This window comes from Daphnia pulicaria, chromosome 3 (genome assembly GCF_021234035.1).
Source record: "Daphnia pulicaria isolate SC F1-1A chromosome 3, SC_F0-13Bv2, whole genome shotgun sequence".
Classification (NCBI taxonomy): domain Eukaryota; kingdom Metazoa; phylum Arthropoda; class Branchiopoda; order Diplostraca; family Daphniidae; genus Daphnia; species Daphnia pulicaria.
In genome coordinates this window covers 4,070,084-4,089,296 of record NC_060915.1, presented here as the reverse complement: position 1 = coordinate 4,089,296, position 19,213 = coordinate 4,070,084, and the positions used below count along the sequence as shown (strand labels likewise).

Here is a 19,213-nt window from a genome sequence, read left to right as displayed (position 1 = left end):
CAATTCATCTATAAGAATGATTCTGGATCAATTCCATTGAGAGTTTGTCAAATTTTATCGCGTTTTTTAATCGTGATGGTTACCAGTCCAAATTCGTAGATCAAAAATTTCAATGACATAGGGATAGGTTCAATTCATCTATAGGAATGATTCTGGATGAATTTCATTGCGAGTTTTTCAAAGTTGATCGCGCTTTTTATTCGCGATGGTTACCAGTCCAAATTCAATGAACAAACATTTCTGTCACTTTGAAGTGATTTTCTATTCATCCATTGGGACTGGGAGGGTAAATTTTCATTTTTGAATGTCAACGGCAATATCACGTAGAACGCACCTGGTCTCGTCAGCTCCCAGAAGTTAAGTTACGTCGAGTTCCGTTAGTACTTGGAAGGGTGACCGCTTGGGAATACGGGATGTCGTTGGCGATGGATAGTTTGTTTTCAATAACAAATTTCTTGACATTTTTTTTTCAATCACGATGGTTACCAGTCCAATTTCGTAGATGAAACATTTCAATGCCTTAGAGATAGGTTCAATTCATCTATAAGAATGATTCTGGATCAATTCCATTGAGAGTTTGTCAAATTTTATCGCGTTATTAATCGTGATGGTTACCAGTCCAAATTCGTAGATCAAAAATTTCAATGACATAGGGATAGGTTCAATTCATCTATAGGAATGATTCTGGATGAATTTCATTGCGAGTTTTTCAAAGTTGATCGCGCTTTTTATTCGCGATGGTTACCAGTCAAAATTCAATGAACAAACATTTCTGTCACTTTGAAGTGATTTTCTATTCATCCATTGGGAATGGGAGGGTAAATTTTCATTTTTGAATGTCAACGGCCATATCACGTAGAACGCACCTGGTCTCGTCAGCTCCCAGAAGTTAAGTTACGTCGAGTCCCGTTAGTACTTGGAAGGGTGACCGCTTGGGAATACGGGATGTCGTTGGCGATGAATAGTTTGTTTTCAATAAAAAATTTCTTGAAATTTTTTTTCAATAACGATGGTTACCAGTCCAATTTCGTAGATGAAACATTTCAATGCCTTAGAGATAGGTTCAATTCATCTATAAGAATGATTCTGGATCAATTCCATTGAGAGTTTGTCAAATTTTATCGCGTTTTTTAATCGTGATGGTTACCAGTCCAAATTCGTAGATCAAAAATTTCAATGACATAGGGATAGGTTCAATTCATCTATAGGAATGATTCTGGATGAATTTCATTGCGAGTTTTTCAAAGTTGATCGCGCTTTTTATTCGCGATGGTTACCAGTCCAAATTCAATGAACAAACATTTCTGTCACTTTGAAGTGATTTTCTATTCATCCATTGGGACTGGGAGGGTAAATTTTCATTTTTGAATGTCAACGGCCATATCACGTAGAACGCACCTGGTCTCGTCAGCTCCCAGAAGTTAAGTTACGTCGAGTTCCGTTAGTACTTGGAAGGGTGACCGCTTGGGAATACGGGATGTCGTTGGCGATGGATAGTTTGTTTTCAATAACAAATTTCTTGACATTTTTTTTCAATCACGATGGTTACCAGTCCAATTTCGTAGATGAAACATTTCAATGCCTTAGAGATAGGTTCAATTCATCTATAAGAATGATTCTGGATCAATTCCATTGAGAGTTTGTCAAATTTTATCGCGTTATTAATCGTGATGGTTACCAGTCCAAATTCGTAGATCAAAAATTTCAATGACATAGGGATAGGTTCAATTCATCTATAGGAATGATTCTGGATGAATTTCATTGCGAGTTTTTCAAAGTTGATCGCGCTTTTTATTCGCGATGGTTACCAGTCAAAATTCAATGAACAAACATTTCTGTCACTTTGAAGTGATTTTCTATTCATCCATTGGGAATGGGAGGGTAAATTTTCATTTTTGAATGTCAACGGCCATATCACGTAGAACGCACCTGGTCTCGTCAGCTCCCAGAAGTTAAGTTACGTCGAGTCCCGTTAGTACTTGGAAGGGTGACCGCTTGGGAATACGGGATGTCGTTGGCGATGAATAGTTTGTTCGTAGAACGTAGAACGCACCTGGTCTCGTCAGCTCCCAGAAGTTAAGTTACGTCGAGTTCCGTTAGTACTTGGAAGGGTGACCGCTTGGGAATACGGGATGTCGTTGGCGATGGATAGTTTGTTTTCAATAACAAATTTCTTGACATTTTTTTTTCAATCACGATGGTTACCAGTCCAATTTCGTAGATGAAACATTTCAATGCCTTAGAGATAGGTTCAATTCATCTATAAGAATGATTCTGGATCAATTCCATTGAGAGTTTGTCAAATTTTATCGCGTTATTAATCGTGATGGTTACCAGTCCAAATTCGTAGATCAAAAATTTCAATGACATAGGGATAGGTTCAATTCATCTATAGGAATGATTCTGGATGAATTTCATTGCGAGTTTTTCAAAGTTGATCGCGCTTTTTATTCGCGATGGTTACCAGTCAAAATTCAATGAACAAACATTTCTGTCACTTTGAAGTGATTTTCTATTCATCCATTGGGAATGGGAGGGTAAATTTTCATTTTTGAATGTCAACGGCCATATCACGTAGAACGCACCTGGTCTCGTCAGCTCCCAGAAGTTAAGTTACGTCGAGTCCCGTTAGTACTTGGAAGGGTGACCGCTTGGGAATACGGGATGTCGTTGGCGATGAATAGTTTGTTTTCAATAAAAAATTTCTTGAAATTTTTTTTCAATAACGATGGTTACCAGTCCAATTTCGTAGATGAAACATTTCAATGCCTTAGAGATAGGTTCAATTCATCTATAAGAATGATTCTGGATCAATTCCATTGAGAGTTTGTCAAATTTTATCGCGTTTTTTAATCGTGATGGTTACCAGTCCAAATTCGTAGATCAAAAATTTCAATGACATAGGGATAGGTTCAATTCATCTATAGGAATGATTCTGGATGAATTTCATTGCGAGTTTTTCAAAGTTGATCGCGCTTTTTATTCGCGATGGTTACCAGTCCAAATTCAATGAACAAACATTTCTGTCACTTTGAAGTGATTTTCTATTCATCCATTGGGAATGGGAGGGTAAATTTTCATTTTTGAATGTCAACGGCCATATCACGTAGAACGCACCTGGTCTCGTCAGCTCCCAGAAGTTAAGTTACGTCGAGTCCCGTTAGTACTTGGAAGGGTGACCGCTTGGGAATACGGGATGTCGTTGGCGATGAATAGTTTGTTCGTAGAACGTAGAACGCACCTGGTCTCGTCAGCTCCCAGAAGTTAAGTTACGTCGAGTTCCGTTAGTACTTGGAAGGGTGACCGCTTGGGAATACGGGATGTCGTTGGCGATGGATAGTTTGTTTTCAATAACAAATTTCTTGACATTTTTTTTTCAATCACGATGGTTACCAGTCCAATTTCGTAGATGAAACATTTCAATGCCTTAGAGATAGGTTCAATTCATCTATAAGAATGATTCTGGATCAATTCCATTGAGAGTTTGTCAAATTTTATCGCGTTATTAATCGTGATGGTTACCAGTCCAAATTCGTAGATCAAAAATTTCAATGACATAGGGATAGGTTCAATTCATCTATAGGAATGATTCTGGATGAATTTCATTGCGAGTTTTTCAAAGTTGATCGCGCTTTTTATTCGCGATGGTTACCAGTCAAAATTCAATGAACAAACATTTCTGTCACTTTGAAGTGATTTTCTATTCATCCATTGGGAATGGGAGGGTAAATTTTCATTTTTGAATGTCAACGGCCATATCACGTAGAACGCACCTGGTCTCGTCAGCTCCCAGAAGTTAAGTTACGTCGAGTCCCGTTAGTACTTGGAAGGGTGACCGCTTGGGAATACGGGATGTCGTTGGCGATGAATAGTTTGTTTTCAATAAAAAATTTCTTGAAATTTTTTTTCAATAACGATGGTTACCAGTCCAATTTCGTAGATGAAACATTTCAATGCCTTAGAGATAGGTTCAATTCATCTATAAGAATGATTCTGGATCAATTCCATTGAGAGTTTGTCAAATTTTATCGCGTTTTTTAATCGTGATGGTTACCAGTCCAAATTCGTAGATCAAAAATTTCAATGACATAGGGATAGGTTCAATTCATCTATAGGAATGATTCTGGATGAATTTCATTGCGAGTTTTTCAAAGTTGATCGCGCTTTTTATTCGCGATGGTTACCAGTCCAAATTCAATGAACAAACATTTCTGTCACTTTGAAGTGATTTTCTATTCATCCATTGGGACTGGGAGGGTAAATTTTCATTTTTGAATGTCAACGGCCATATCACGTAGAACGCACCTGGTCTCGTCAGCTCCCAGAAGTTAAGTTACGTCGAGTTCCGTTAGTACTTGGAAGGGTGACCGCTTGGGAATACGGGATGTCGTTGGCGATGGATAGTTTGTTTTCAATAACAAATTTCTTGACATTTTTTTTCAATCACGATGGTTACCAGTCCAATTTCGTAGATGAAACATTTCAATGCCTTAGAGATAGGTTCAATTCATCTATAAGAATGATTCTGGATCAATTCCATTGAGAGTTTGTCAAATTTTATCGCGTTATTAATCGTGATGGTTACCAGTCCAAATTCGTAGATCAAAAATTTCAATGACATAGGGATAGGTTCAATTCATCTATAGGAATGATTCTGGATGAATTTCATTGCGAGTTTTTCAAAGTTGATCGCGCTTTTTATTCGCGATGGTTACCAGTCAAAATTCAATGAACAAACATTTCTGTCACTTTGAAGTGATTTTCTATTCATCCATTGGGAATGGGAGGGTAAATTTTCATTTTTGAATGTCAACGGCCATATCACGTAGAACGCACCTGGTCTCGTCAGCTCCCAGAAGTTAAGTTACGTCGAGTCCCGTTAGTACTTGGAAGGGTGACCGCTTGGGAATACGGGATGTCGTTGGCGATGAATAGTTTGTTCGTAGAACGTAGAACGCACCTGGTCTCGTCAGCTCCCAGAAGTTAAGTTACGTCGAGTTCCGTTAGTACTTGGAAGGGTGACCGCTTGGGAATACGGGATGTCGTTGGCGATGGATAGTTTGTTTTCAATAACAAATTTCTTGACATTTTTTTTTCAATCACGATGGTTACCAGTCCAATTTCGTAGATGAAACATTTCAATGCCTTAGAGATAGGTTCAATTCATCTATAAGAATGATTCTGGATCAATTCCATTGAGAGTTTGTCAAATTTTATCGCGTTATTAATCGTGATGGTTACCAGTCCAAATTCGTAGATCAAAAATTTCAATGACATAGGGATAGGTTCAATTCATCTATAGGAATGATTCTGGATGAATTTCATTGCGAGTTTTTCAAAGTTGATCGCGCTTTTTATTCGCGATGGTTACCAGTCAAAATTCAATGAACAAACATTTCTGTCACTTTGAAGTGATTTTCTATTCATCCATTGGGAATGGGAGGGTAAATTTTCATTTTTGAATGTCAACGGCCATATCACGTAGAACGCACCTGGTCTCGTCAGCTCCCAGAAGTTAAGTTACGTCGAGTCCCGTTAGTACTTGGAAGGGTGACCGCTTGGGAATACGGGATGTCGTTGGCGATGAATAGTTTGTTTTCAATAAAAAATTTCTTGAAATTTTTTTTCAATAACGATGGTTACCAGTCCAATTTCGTAGATGAAACATTTCAATGCCTTAGAGATAGGTTCAATTCATCTATAAGAATGATTCTGGATCAATTCCATTGAGAGTTTGTCAAATTTTATCGCGTGTTTTAATCGTGATGGTTACCAGTCCAAATTCGTAGATCAAAAATTTCAATGACATAGGGATAGGTTTAATTCATCTATAGGAATGATTCTGGATGAATTTCATTGCGAGTTTTTCAAAGTTCATCGCGCTTTTTATTCGCGATGGTTACCAGTCAAAATTCAATGAACAAACATTTCTGTCACTTTGAAGTGATTTTCTATTCATCCATTGGGACTGGGAGGGTAAATTTTCATTTTTGAATGTCAACGGCCATATCACGTAGAACGCACCTGGTCTCGTCAGCTCCCAGAAGTTAAGTTACGTCGAGTTCCGTTAGTACTTGGAAGGGTGACCGCTTGGGAATACGGGATGTCGTTGGCGATGGATAGTTTGTTTTCAATAACAAATTTCTTGACATTTTTTTTCAATCACGATGGTTACCAGTCCAATTTCGTAGATGAAACATTTCAATGCCTTAGAGATAGGTTCAATTCATCTATAAGAATTATTCTGGATCAATTCCATTGAGAGTTTGTCAAATTTTATCGCGTTATTAATCGTGATGGTTACCAGTCCAAATTCGTAGATCAAAAATTTCAATGACATAGGGATAGGTTCAATTCATCTATAGGAATGATTCTGGATGAATTTCATTGCGAGTTTTTCAAAGTTGATCGCGCTTTTTATTCGCGATGGTTACCAGTCCAAATTCAATGAACAAACATTTTTGTCACTTTGAAGTGATTTTCTATTCATCCATTGGGAATGGGAGGGTAAATTTTCATTTTTGAATGTCAACGGCCATATCACGTAGAACGCACCTGGTCTCGTCAGCTCCCAGAAGTTAAGTTACGTCGAGTCCCGTTAGTACTTGGAAGGGTGACCGCTTGGGAATACGGGATGTCGTTGGCGATGAATAGTTTGTTTTCAATAAAAAATTTCTTGAAATTTTTTTTCAATAACGATGGTTACCAGTCCAATTTCGTAGATGAAACATTTCAATGCCTTAGAGATAGGTTCAATTCATCTATAAGAATGATTCTGGATCAATTCCATTGAGAGTTTGTCAAATTTTATCGCGTTTTTTAATCGTGATGGTTACCAGTCCAAATTCGTAGATCAAAAATTTCAATGACATAGGGATAGGTTCAATTCATCTATAGGAATGATTCTGGATGAATTTCATTGCGAGTTTTTCAAAGTTGATCGCGCTTTTTATTCGCGATGGTTACCAGTCCAAATTCAATGAACAAACATTTCTGTCACTTTGAAGTGATTTTCTATTCATCCATTGGGACTGGGAGGGTAAATTTTCATTTTTGAATGTCAACGGCCATATCACGTAGAACGCACCTGGTCTCGTCAGCTCCCAGAAGTTAAGTTACGTCGAGTTCCGTTAGTACTTGGAAGGGTGACCGCTTGGGAATACGGGATGTCGTTGGCGATGGATAGTTTGTTTTCAATAACAAATTTCTTGACATTTTTTTTCAATCACGATGGTTACCAGTCCAATTTCGTAGATGAAACATTTCAATGCCTTAGAGATAGGTTCAATTCATCTATAAGAATGATTCTGGATCAATTCCATTGAGAGTTTGTCAAATTTTATCGCGTTATTAATCGTGATGGTTACCAGTCCAAATTCGTAGATCAAAAATTTCAATGACATAGGGATAGGTTCAATTCATCTATAGGAATGATTCTGGATGAATTTCATTGCGAGTTTTTCAAAGTTGATCGCGCTTTTTATTCGCGATGGTTACCAGTCCAAATTCAATGAACAAACATTTCTGTCACTTTGAAGTGATTTTCTATTCATCCATTGGGATTGGGAGGGTAAATTTTCATTTTTGAATGTCAACGGCCATATCACGTAGAACGCACCTGGTCTCGTCAGCTCCCAGAAGTTAAGTTACGTCGAGTTCCGTTAGTACTTGGAAGGGTGACCGCTTGGGAATACGGGATGTCGTTGGCGATGGATAGTTTGTTTTCAATAACAAATTTCTTGACATTTTTTTTCAATCACGATGGTTACCAGTCCAATTTCGTAGATGAAACATTTCAATGCCTTAGAGATAGGTTCAATTCATCTATAAGAATGATTCTGGATCAATTCCATTGAGAGTTTGTCAAATTTTATCGCGTTTTTTAATCGTGATGGTTACCAGTCCAAATTCGTAGATCAAAAATTTCAATGACATAGGGATAGGTTCAATTCATCTATAGGAATGATTCTGGATGAATTTCATTGCGAGTTTTTCAAAGTTGATCGCGCTTTTTATTCGCGATGGTTACCAGTCCAAATTCAATGAACAAACATTTCTGTCACTTTGAAGTGATTTTCTATTCATCCATTGGGACTGGGAGGGTAAATTTTCATTTTTGAATGTCAACGGCCATATCACGTAGAACGCACCTGGTCTCGTCAGCTCCCAGAAGTTAAGTTACGTCGAGTTCCGTTAGTACTTGGAAGGGTGACCGCTTGGGAATACGGGATGTCGTTGGCGATGGATAGTTTGTTTTCAATAACAAATTTCTTGACATTTTTTTTCAATCACGATGGTTACCAGTCCAATTTCGTAGATGAAACATTTCAATGCCTTAGAGATAGGTTCAATTCATCTATAAGAATGATTCTGGATCAATTCCATTGAGAGTTTGTCAAATTTTATCGCGTTATTAATCGTGATGGTTACCAGTCCAAATTCGTAGATCAAAAATTTCAATGACATAGGGATAGGTTCAATTCATCTATAGGAATGATTCTGGATGAATTTCATTGCGAGTTTTTCAAAGTTGATCGCGCTTTTTATTCGCGATGGTTACCAGTCCAAATTCAATGAACAAACATTTCTGTCACTTTGAAGTGATTTTCTATTCATCCATTGGGACTGGGAGGGTAAATTTTCATTTTTGAATGTCAACGGCCATATCACGTAGAACGCACCTGGTCTCGTCAGCTCCCAGAAGTTAAGTTACGTCGAGTTCCGTTAGTACTTGGAAGGGTGACCGCTTGGGAATACGGGATGTCGTTGGCGATGGATAGTTTGTTTTCAATAACAAATTTCTTGACATTTTTTTTCAATCACGATGGTTACCAGTCCAATTTCGTAGATGAAACATTTCAATGCCTTAGAGATAGGTTCAATTCATCTATAAGAATGATTCTGGATCAATTCCATTGAGAGTTTGTCAAATTTTATCGCGTTATTAATCGTGATGGTTACCAGTCCAAATTCGTAGATCAAAAATTTCAATGACATAGGGATAGGTTCAATTCATCTATAGGAATGATTCTGGATGAATTTCATTGCGAGTTTTTCAAAGTTGATCGCGCTTTTTATTCGCGATGGTTACCAGTCCAAATTCAATGAACAAACATTTCTGTCACTTTGAAGTGATTTTCTATTCATCCATTGGGACTGGGAGGGTAAATTTTCATTTTTGAATGTCAACGGCCATATCACGTAGAACGCACCTGGTCTCGTCAGCTCCCAGAAGTTAAGTTACGTCGAGTTCCGTTAGTACTTGGAAGGGTGACCGCTTGGGAATACGGGATGTCGTTGGCGATGGATAGTTTGTTTTCAATAACAAATTTCTTGACATTTTTTTTCAATCACGATGGTTACCAGTCCAATTTCGTAGATGAAACATTTCAATGCCTTAGAGATAGGTTCAATTCATCTATAAGAATGATTCTGGATCAATTCCATTGAGAGTTTGTCAAATTTTATCGCGTTATTAATCGTGATGGTTACCAGTCCAAATTCGTAGATCAAAAATTTCAATGACATAGGGATAGGTTCAATTCATCTATAGGAATGATTCTGGATGAATTTCATTGCGAGTTTTTCAAAGTTGATCGCGCTTTTTATTCGCGATGGTTACCAGTCCAAATTCAATGAACAAACATTTCTGTCACTTTGAAGTGATTTTCTATTCATCCATTGGGACTGGGAGGGTAAATTTTCATTTTTGAATGTCAACGGCCATATCACGTAGAACGCACCTGGTCTCGTCAGCTCCCAGAAGTTAAGTTACGTCGAGTTCCGTTAGTACTTGGAAGGGTGACCGCTTGGGAATACGGGATGTCGTTGGCGATGGATAGTTTGTTTTCAATAACAAATTTCTTGACATTTTTTTTCAATCACGATGGTTACCAGTCCAATTTCGTAGATGAAACATTTCAATGCCTTAGAGATAGGTTCAATTCATCTATAAGAATGATTCTGGATCAATTCCATTGAGAGTTTGTCAAATTTTATCGCGTTATTAATCGTGATGGTTACCAGTCCAAATTCGTAGATCAAAAATTTCAATGACATAGGGATAGGTTCAATTCATCTATAGGAATGATTCTGGATGAATTTCATTGCGAGTTTTTCAAAGTTGATCGCGCTTTTTATTCGCGATGGTTACCAGTCCAAATTCAATGAACAAACATTTCTGTCACTTTGAAGTGATTTTCTATTCATCCATTGGGACTGGGAGGGTAAATTTTCATTTTTGAATGTCAACGGCCATATCACGTAGAACGCACCTGGTCTCGTCAGCTCCCAGAAGTTAAGTTACGTCGAGTTCCGTTAGTACTTGGAAGGGTGACCGCTTGGGAATACGGGATGTCGTTGGCGATGGATAGTTTGTTTTCAATAACAAATTTCTTGACATTTTTTTTCAATCACGATGGTTACCAGTCCAATTTCGTAGATGAAACATTTCAATGCCTTAGAGATAGGTTCAATTCATCTATAAGAATGATTCTGGATCAATTCCATTGAGAGTTTGTCAAATTTTATCGCGTTATTAATCGTGATGGTTACCAGTCCAAATTCGTAGATCAAAAATTTCAATGACATAGGGATAGGTTCAATTCATCTATAGGAATGATTCTGGATGAATTTCATTGCGAGTTTTTCAAAGTTGATCGCGCTTTTTATTCGCGATGGTTACCAGTCCAAATTCAATGAACAAACATTTCTGTCACTTTGAAGTGATTTTCTATTCATCCATTGGGACTGGGAGGGTAAATTTTCATTTTTGAATGTCAACGGCCATATCACGTAGAACGCACCTGGTCTCGTCAGCTCCCAGAAGTTAAGTTACGTCGAGTTCCGTTAGTACTTGGAAGGGTGACCGCTTGGGAATACGGGATGTCGTTGGCGATGGATAGTTTGTTTTCAATAACAAATTTCTTGACATTTTTTTTCAATCACGATGGTTACCAGTCCAATTTCGTAGATGAAACATTTCAATGCCTTAGAGATAGGTTCAATTCATCTATAAGAATGATTCTGGATCAATTCCATTGAGAGTTTGTCAAATTTTATCGCGTTATTAATCGTGATGGTTACCAGTCCAAATTCGTAGATCAAAAATTTCAATGACATAGGGATAGGTTCAATTCATCTATAGGAATGATTCTGGATGAATTTCATTGCGAGTTTTTCAAAGTTGATCGCGCTTTTTATTCGCGATGGTTACCAGTCCAAATTCAATGAACAAACATTTCTGTCACTTTGAAGTGATTTTCTATTCATCCATTGGGACTGGGAGGGTAAATTTTCATTTTTGAATGTCAACGGCCATATCACGTAGAACGCACCTGGTCTCGTCAGCTCCCAGAAGTTAAGTTACGTCGAGTTCCGTTAGTACTTGGAAGGGTGACCGCTTGGGAATACGGGATGTCGTTGGCGATGGATAGTTTGTTTTCAATAACAAATTTCTTGACATTTTTTTTCAATCACGATGGTTACCAGTCCAATTTCGTAGATGAAACATTTCAATGCCTTAGAGATAGGTTCAATTCATCTATAAGAATGATTCTGGATCAATTCCATTGAGAGTTTGTCAAATTTTATCGCGTTATTAATCGTGATGGTTACCAGTCCAAATTCGTAGATCAAAAATTTCAATGACATAGGGATAGGTTCAATTCATCTATAGGAATGATTCTGGATGAATTTCATTGCGAGTTTTTCAAAGTTGATCGCGCTTTTTATTCGCGATGGTTACCAGTCCAAATTCAATGAACAAACATTTCTGTCACTTTGAAGTGATTTTCTATTCATCCATTGGGACTGGGAGGGTAAATTTTCATTTTTGAATGTCAACGGCCATATCACGTAGAACGCACCTGGTCTCGTCAGCTCCCAGAAGTTAAGTTACGTCGAGTTCCGTTAGTACTTGGAAGGGTGACCGCTTGGGAATACGGGATGTCGTTGGCGATGGATAGTTTGTTTTCAATAACAAATTTCTTGACATTTTTTTTCAATCACGATGGTTACCAGTCCAATTTCGTAGATGAAACATTTCAATGCCTTAGAGATAGGTTCAATTCATCTATAAGAATGATTCTGGATCAATTCCATTGAGAGTTTGTCAAATTTTATCGCGTTATTAATCGTGATGGTTACCAGTCCAAATTCGTAGATCAAAAATTTCAATGACATAGGGATAGGTTCAATTCATCTATAGGAATGATTCTGGATGAATTTCATTGCGAGTTTTTCAAAGTTGATCGCGCTTTTTATTCGCGATGGTTACCAGTCCAAATTCAATGAACAAACATTTCTGTCACTTTGAAGTGATTTTCTATTCATCCATTGGGACTGGGAGGGTAAATTTTCATTTTTGAATGTCAACGGCCATATCACGTAGAACGCACCTGGTCTCGTCAGCTCCCAGAAGTTAAGTTACGTCGAGTTCCGTTAGTACTTGGAAGGGTGACCGCTTGGGAATACGGGATGTCGTTGGCGATGGATAGTTTGTTTTCAATAACAAATTTCTTGACATTTTTTTTCAATCACGATGGTTACCAGTCCAATTTCGTAGATGAAACATTTCAATGCCTTAGAGATAGGTTCAATTCATCTATAAGAATGATTCTGGATCAATTCCATTGAGAGTTTGTCAAATTTTATCGCGTTATTAATCGTGATGGTTACCAGTCCAAATTCGTAGATCAAAAATTTCAATGACATAGGGATAGGTTCAATTCATCTATAGGAATGATTCTGGATGAATTTCATTGCGAGTTTTTCAAAGTTGATCGCGCTTTTTATTCGCGATGGTTACCAGTCCAAATTCAATGAACAAACATTTCTGTCACTTTGAAGTGATTTTCTATTCATCCATTGGGACTGGGAGGGTAAATTTTCATTTTTGAATGTCAACGGCCATATCACGTAGAACGCACCTGGTCTCGTCAGCTCCCAGAAGTTAAGTTACGTCGAGTTCCGTTAGTACTTGGAAGGGTGACCGCTTGGGAATACGGGATGTCGTTGGCGATGGATAGTTTGTTTTCAATAACAAATTTCTTGACATTTTTTTTCAATCACGATGGTTACCAGTCCAATTTCGTAGATGAAACATTTCAATGCCTTAGAGATAGGTTCAATTCATCTATAAGAATGATTCTGGATCAATTCCATTGAGAGTTTGTCAAATTTTATCGCGTTATTAATCGTGATGGTTACCAGTCCAAATTCGTAGATCAAAAATTTCAATGACATAGGGATAGGTTCAATTCATCTATAGGAATGATTCTGGATGAATTTCATTGCGAGTTTTTCAAAGTTGATCGCGCTTTTTATTCGCGATGGTTACCAGTCCAAATTCAATGAACAAACATTTCTGTCACTTTGAAGTGATTTTCTATTCATCCATTGGGACTGGGAGGGTAAATTTTCATTTTTGAATGTCAACGGCCATATCACGTAGAACGCACCTGGTCTCGTCAGCTCCCAGAAGTTAAGTTACGTCGAGTTCCGTTAGTACTTGGAAGGGTGACCGCTTGGGAATACGGGATGTCGTTGGCGATGGATAGTTTGTTTTCAATAACAAATTTCTTGACATTTTTTTTCAATCACGATGGTTACCAGTCCAATTTCGTAGATGAAACATTTCAATGCCTTAGAGATAGGTTCAATTCATCTATAAGAATGATTCTGGATCAATTCCATTGAGAGTTTGTCAAATTTTATCGCGTTATTAATCGTGATGGTTACCAGTCCAAATTCGTAGATCAAAAATTTCAATGACATAGGGATAGGTTCAATTCATCTATAGGAATGATTCTGGATGAATTTCATTGCGAGTTTTTCAAAGTTGATCGCGCTTTTTATTCGCGATGGTTACCAGTCCAAATTCAATGAACAAACATTTCTGTCACTTTGAAGTGATTTTCTATTCATCCATTGGGACTGGGAGGGTAAATTTTCATTTTTGAATGTCAACGGCCATATCACGTAGAACGCACCTGGTCTCGTCAGCTCCCAGAAGTTAAGTTACGTCGAGTTCCGTTAGTACTTGGAAGGGTGACCGCTTGGGAATACGGGATGTCGTTGGCGATGGATAGTTTGTTTTCAATAACAAATTTCTTGACATTTTTTTTCAATCACGATGGTTACCAGTCCAATTTCGTAGATGAAACATTTCAATGCCTTAGAGATAGGTTCAATTCATCTATAAGAATGATTCTGGATCAATTCCATTGAGAGTTTGTCAAATTTTATCGCGTTATTAATCGTGATGGTTACCAGTCCAAATTCGTAGATCAAAAATTTCAATGACATAGGGATAGGTTCAATTCATCTATAGGAATGATTCTGGATGAATTTCATTGCGAGTTTTTCAAAGTTGATCGCGCTTTTTATTCGCGATGGTTACCAGTCCAAATTCAATGAACAAACATTTCTGTCACTTTGAAGTGATTTTCTATTCATCCATTGGGACTGGGAGGGTAAATTTTCATTTTTGAATGTCAACGGCCATATCACGTAGAACGCACCTGGTCTCGTCAGCTCCCAGAAGTTAAGTTACGTCGAGTTCCGTTAGTACTTGGAAGGGTGACCGCTTGGGAATACGGGATGTCGTTGGCGATGGATAGTTTGTTTTCAATAACAAATTTCTTGACATTTTTTTTCAATCACGATGGTTACCAGTCCAATTTCGTAGATGAAACATTTCAATGCCTTAGAGATAGGTTCAATTCATCTATAAGAATGATTCTGGATCAATTCCATTGAGAGTTTGTCAAATTTTATCGCGTTATTAATCGTGATGGTTACCAGTCCAAATTCGTAGATCAAAAATTTCAATGACATAGGGATAGGTTCAATTCATCTATAGGAATGATTCTGGATGAATTTCATTGCGAGTTTTTCAAAGTTGATCGCGCTTTTTATTCGCGATGGTTACCAGTCCAAATTCAATGAACAAACATTTCTGTCACTTTGAAGTGATTTTCTATTCATCCATTGGGACTGGGAGGGTAAATTTTCATTTTTGAATGTCAACGGCCATATCACGTAGAACGCACCTGGTCTCGTCAGCTCCCAGAAGTTAAGTTACGTCGAGTCCCGTTAGTACTTGGAAGGGTGACCGCTTGGGAATACGGGATGTCGTTGGCGATGAATAGTTTGTTTTCAATAAAAAATTTCTTGAAATTTTTTTCAATAACGATGGTTACCAGTCCAATTTCGTAGATGAAACATTTCAATGCCTTAGAGATAGGTTCAATTCATCTATAAGAATGATTCTGGATCAATTCCATTGAGAGTTTTTCAAATTTTATCGCGTTATTAATCGTGATGGTTACCAGTCCAAATTCGTAGATCAAAAATTTCAATGACATAGGGATAGGTTCAATTCATCTATAGGAATGATTCTGGATGAATTTCATTGCGAGTTTTTCAAAGTTGATCGCGCTTTTTATTCGCGATGGTTACCAGTCCAAATTCAATGAACAAACATTTCTGTCACTTTGAAGTGATTTTCTATTCATCCATTGGGACTGGGAGGGTAAATTTTCATTTGTGAATGTCAACGGCCATATCACGTAGAACGCACCTGGTCTCGTCAGCTCCCAGAAGTTAAGTTACGTCGAGTTCCGTTAGTACTTGGAAGGGTGACCGCTTGGGAATACGGGATGTCGTTGGCGACGGATAGTTTGTTTTCAATAACAAATTTCTTGACATTTTTTTTCAATCACGATGGTTACCAGTCCAATTTCGTAGATGAAACATTTCAATGCCTTAGAGATAGGTTCAATTCATCTATAAGAATGATTCTGGATCAATTCCATTGAGAGTTTATCAAATTTTATCGCGTTATTAATCGTGATGGTTACCAGTCCAAATTCGTAGATCAAAAATTTCAATGACATAGGGATAGGTTCAATTCATCTATAGGAATGATTCTGGATGAATTTCATTGCGAGTTTTTCAAAGTTGATCGCGCTTTTTATTCGCGATGGTTACCAGTCCAAATTCAATGAACAAACATTTCTGTCACTTTGAAGTGATTTTCTATTCATCCATTGGGACTGGGAGGGTAAATTTTCATTTTTGAATGTCAACGGCCATATCACGTAGAACGCACCTGGTCTCGTCAGCTCCCAGAAGTTAAGTTACGTCGAGTTCATTGTTAGTACTTGGAAGGGTGACCGCTTGGGAATACGGGATGTCGTTGGCGATGGATAGTTTGTTTTCAATAACAAATTTCTTGACATTTTTTTTCAATCACGATGGTTACCAGTCCAATTTCGTAGATGAAACATTTCAATGCCTTAGAGATAGGTTCAATTCATCTATAAGAATGATTCTGGATCAATTCCATTGAGAGTATGTCAAATTTTATCGCGTTATTAATCGTGATGGTTACCAGTCCAAATTCGTAGATCAAAAATTTCAATGACATAGGGATAGGTTCAATTCATCTATAGGAATGATTCTGGATGAATTTCATTGCGAGTTTTTCAAAGTTGATCGCGCTTTTTATTCGCGATGGTTACCAGTCCAAATTCAATGAACAAACATTTCTGTCACTTTGAAGTGATTTTCTATTCATCCATTGGGACTGGGAGGGTAAATTTTCATTTTTGAATGTCAACGGCCATATCACGTAGAACGCACCTGGTCTCGTCAGCTCCCAGAAGTTAAGTTACGTCGAGTTCCGTTAGTACTTGGAAGGGTGACCGCTTGGGAATACGGGATGTCGTTGGCGATGGATAGTTTGTTTTCAATAACAAATTTCTTGACATTTTTTTTCAATCACGATGGTTACCAGTCCAATTTCGTAGATGAAACATTTCAATGCCTTAGAGATAGGTTCAATTCATCTATAAGAATGATTCTGGATCAATTCCATTGAGAGTTTGTCAAATTTTATCGCGTTATTAATCGTGATGGTTACCAGTCCAAATTCGTAGATCAAAAATTTCAATGACATAGGGATAGGTTCAATTCATCTATAGGAATGATTCTGGATGAATTTCATTGCGAGTTTTTCAAAGTTGATCGCGCTTTTTATTCGCGATGGTTACCAGTCCAAATTCAATGAACAAACATTTCTGTCACTTTGAAGTGATTTTCTATTCATCCATTGGGACTGGGAGGGTAAATTTTCATTTTTGAATGTCAACGGCCATATCACGTAGAACGCACCTGGTCTCGTCAGCTCCCAGAAGTTAAGTTACGTCGAGTTCCGTTAGTACTTGGAAGGGTGACCGCTTGGGAATACGGGATGTCGTTGGCGATGGATAGTTTGTTTTCAATAACAAATTTCTTGACATTTTTTTTCAATCACGATGGTTACCAGTCCAATTTCGTAGATGAAACATTTCAATGCCTTAGAGATAGGTTCAATTCATCTATAAGAATGATTCTGGATCAATTCCATTGAGAGTTTGTCAAATTTTATCGCGTTATTAATCGTGATGGTTACCAGTCCAAATTCGTAGATCAAAAATTTCAATGACATAGGGATAGGTTCAATTCATCTATAGGAATGATTCTGGATGAATTTCATTGCGAGTTTTTCAAAGTTGATCGCGCTTTTTATTCGCGATGGTTACCAGTCCAAATTCAATGAACAAACATTTCTGTCACTTTGAAGTGATTTTCTATTCATCCATTGGGACTGGGAGGGTAAATTTTCATTTTTGAATGTCAACGGCCATATCACGTAGAACGCACCTGGTCTCGTCAGCTCCCAGAAGTTAAGTTACGTCGAGTCCCGTTAGTACTTGGAAGGGTGACCGCTTGGGAATACGGGATGTCGTTGGCGATGAATAGTTTGTTTTCAATAAAAAATTTCTTGAAATTTTTTTCAATAACGATGGTTACCAGTCCAATTTCGTAGATGAAACATTTCAATGCCTTAGAGATAGGTTCAATTCATCTATAAGAATGATTCTGGATCAATTCCATTGAGAGTTTTTCAAATTTTATCGCGTTATTAATCGTGATGGTTACCAGTCCAAATTCGTAGATCAAAAATTTCAATGACATAGGGATAGGTTCAATTCATCTATAGGAATGATTCTGGATGAATTTCATTGCGAGTTTTTCAAAGTTGATCGCGCTTTTTATTCGCGATGGTTACCAGTCCAAATTCAATGAACAAACATTTCTGTCACTTTGAAGTGATTTTCTATTCATCCATTGGGACTGGGAGGGTAAATTTTCATTTTTGAATGTCAACGGCCATATCACGTAGAACGCACCTGGTCTCGTCAGCTCCCAGAAGTTAAGTTACGTCGAGTTCCGTTAGTACTTGGAAGGGTGACCGCTTGGGAATACGGGATGTCGTTGGCGATGAATAGTTTGTTTTCAATAAAAAATTTCTTGAAATTTTTTTCAATAACGATGGTTACCAGTCCAATTTCGTAGATGAAACATTTCAATGCCTTAGAGATAGGTTCAATTCATCTATAAGAATGATTCTGGATCAATTCCATTGAGAGTTTTTCAAATTTTATCGCGTTATTAATCGTGATGGTTACCAGTCCAAATTCGTAGATCAAAAATTTCAATGACATAGGGATAGGTTCAATTCATCTATAGGAATGATTCTGGATGAATTTCATTGCGAGTTTTTCAAAGTTGATCGCGCTTTTTATTCGCGATGGTTACCAGTCCAAATTCAATGAACAAACATTTCTGTCACTTTGAAGTGATTTTCTATTCATCCATTGGGACTGGGAGGGTAAATTTTCATTTTTGAATGTCAACGGCCATATCACGTAGAACGCACCTGGTCTCGTCAGCTCCCAGAAGTTAAGTTACGTCGAGTTCCGTTAGTACTTGGAAGGGTGACCGCTTGGGAATACGGGATGTCGTTGGCGATGAATAGTTTGTTTTCAATAAAAAATTTCTTGAAATTTTTTTCAATAACGATGGTTACCAGTCCAATTTCGTAGATGAAACATTTCAATGCCTTAGAGATAGGTTCAATTCATCTATAAGAATGATTCTGGATCAATTCCATTGAGAGTTTGTCAAATTTTATCGCGTTATTAATCGTGATGGTTACCAGTCCAAATTCGTAGATCAAAAATTTCAATGACATAGGGATAGGTTTAATTCATCTATAGGAATGATTCTGGATGAATTTCATTGCGAGTTTTTCAAAGTTGATCGCGCTTTTTATTCGCGATGGTTACCAGTCCAAATTCAATGAACAAACATTTCTGTCACT

At 37.6% G+C, this 19,213-nt stretch overlaps 35 pseudogenes; all 35 read left to right on the top strand.

The window, feature by feature from the left end:
- The first annotated feature begins 306 nt into the window (after positions 1 to 306).
- Positions 307 to 425, top strand: LOC124335175 (annotated as a pseudogene).
- Positions 426 to 838: 413 nt separating this feature from the next.
- On the top strand, positions 839 to 957 carry LOC124332874 (annotated as a pseudogene).
- Positions 958 to 1,370: 413 nt separating this feature from the next.
- LOC124333937 lies at positions 1,371 to 1,489 on the top strand (annotated as a pseudogene).
- Positions 1,490 to 1,901: 412 nt separating this feature from the next.
- On the top strand, positions 1,902 to 2,020 carry LOC124332872 (annotated as a pseudogene).
- A 537-nt stretch (positions 2,021 to 2,557) lies between these two features.
- Positions 2,558 to 2,676, top strand: LOC124332871 (annotated as a pseudogene).
- Positions 2,677 to 3,089: 413 nt separating this feature from the next.
- LOC124332870 lies at positions 3,090 to 3,208 on the top strand (annotated as a pseudogene).
- A 537-nt stretch (positions 3,209 to 3,745) lies between these two features.
- LOC124332869 lies at positions 3,746 to 3,864 on the top strand (annotated as a pseudogene).
- Positions 3,865 to 4,277: 413 nt separating this feature from the next.
- Positions 4,278 to 4,396, top strand: LOC124333936 (annotated as a pseudogene).
- A 412-nt stretch (positions 4,397 to 4,808) lies between these two features.
- LOC124332868 lies at positions 4,809 to 4,927 on the top strand (annotated as a pseudogene).
- Positions 4,928 to 5,464: 537 nt separating this feature from the next.
- Positions 5,465 to 5,583, top strand: LOC124332865 (annotated as a pseudogene).
- A 413-nt stretch (positions 5,584 to 5,996) lies between these two features.
- On the top strand, positions 5,997 to 6,115 carry LOC124333934 (annotated as a pseudogene).
- A 412-nt stretch (positions 6,116 to 6,527) lies between these two features.
- On the top strand, positions 6,528 to 6,646 carry LOC124332864 (annotated as a pseudogene).
- A 413-nt stretch (positions 6,647 to 7,059) lies between these two features.
- Positions 7,060 to 7,178, top strand: LOC124333933 (annotated as a pseudogene).
- A 412-nt stretch (positions 7,179 to 7,590) lies between these two features.
- LOC124333932 lies at positions 7,591 to 7,709 on the top strand (annotated as a pseudogene).
- Positions 7,710 to 8,122: 413 nt separating this feature from the next.
- Positions 8,123 to 8,241, top strand: LOC124333931 (annotated as a pseudogene).
- Positions 8,242 to 8,653: 412 nt separating this feature from the next.
- Positions 8,654 to 8,772, top strand: LOC124333930 (annotated as a pseudogene).
- A 412-nt stretch (positions 8,773 to 9,184) lies between these two features.
- On the top strand, positions 9,185 to 9,303 carry LOC124333929 (annotated as a pseudogene).
- A 412-nt stretch (positions 9,304 to 9,715) lies between these two features.
- Positions 9,716 to 9,834, top strand: LOC124333928 (annotated as a pseudogene).
- A 412-nt stretch (positions 9,835 to 10,246) lies between these two features.
- Positions 10,247 to 10,365, top strand: LOC124333927 (annotated as a pseudogene).
- A 412-nt stretch (positions 10,366 to 10,777) lies between these two features.
- Positions 10,778 to 10,896, top strand: LOC124333926 (annotated as a pseudogene).
- A 412-nt stretch (positions 10,897 to 11,308) lies between these two features.
- On the top strand, positions 11,309 to 11,427 carry LOC124333925 (annotated as a pseudogene).
- Positions 11,428 to 11,839: 412 nt separating this feature from the next.
- LOC124333923 lies at positions 11,840 to 11,958 on the top strand (annotated as a pseudogene).
- Positions 11,959 to 12,370: 412 nt separating this feature from the next.
- LOC124333922 lies at positions 12,371 to 12,489 on the top strand (annotated as a pseudogene).
- Positions 12,490 to 12,901: 412 nt separating this feature from the next.
- On the top strand, positions 12,902 to 13,020 carry LOC124333921 (annotated as a pseudogene).
- Positions 13,021 to 13,432: 412 nt separating this feature from the next.
- Positions 13,433 to 13,551, top strand: LOC124333920 (annotated as a pseudogene).
- Positions 13,552 to 13,963: 412 nt separating this feature from the next.
- Positions 13,964 to 14,082, top strand: LOC124333919 (annotated as a pseudogene).
- Positions 14,083 to 14,494: 412 nt separating this feature from the next.
- Positions 14,495 to 14,613, top strand: LOC124333917 (annotated as a pseudogene).
- Positions 14,614 to 15,025: 412 nt separating this feature from the next.
- Positions 15,026 to 15,144, top strand: LOC124332863 (annotated as a pseudogene).
- A 411-nt stretch (positions 15,145 to 15,555) lies between these two features.
- LOC124333916 lies at positions 15,556 to 15,674 on the top strand (annotated as a pseudogene).
- Positions 15,675 to 16,086: 412 nt separating this feature from the next.
- On the top strand, positions 16,087 to 16,207 carry LOC124330286 (annotated as a pseudogene).
- A 412-nt stretch (positions 16,208 to 16,619) lies between these two features.
- LOC124333915 lies at positions 16,620 to 16,738 on the top strand (annotated as a pseudogene).
- Positions 16,739 to 17,150: 412 nt separating this feature from the next.
- On the top strand, positions 17,151 to 17,269 carry LOC124333914 (annotated as a pseudogene).
- Positions 17,270 to 17,681: 412 nt separating this feature from the next.
- On the top strand, positions 17,682 to 17,800 carry LOC124332862 (annotated as a pseudogene).
- A 411-nt stretch (positions 17,801 to 18,211) lies between these two features.
- On the top strand, positions 18,212 to 18,330 carry LOC124333912 (annotated as a pseudogene).
- Positions 18,331 to 18,741: 411 nt separating this feature from the next.
- Positions 18,742 to 18,860, top strand: LOC124333910 (annotated as a pseudogene).
- The last annotated feature ends 353 nt before the right edge of the window (positions 18,861 to 19,213 follow it).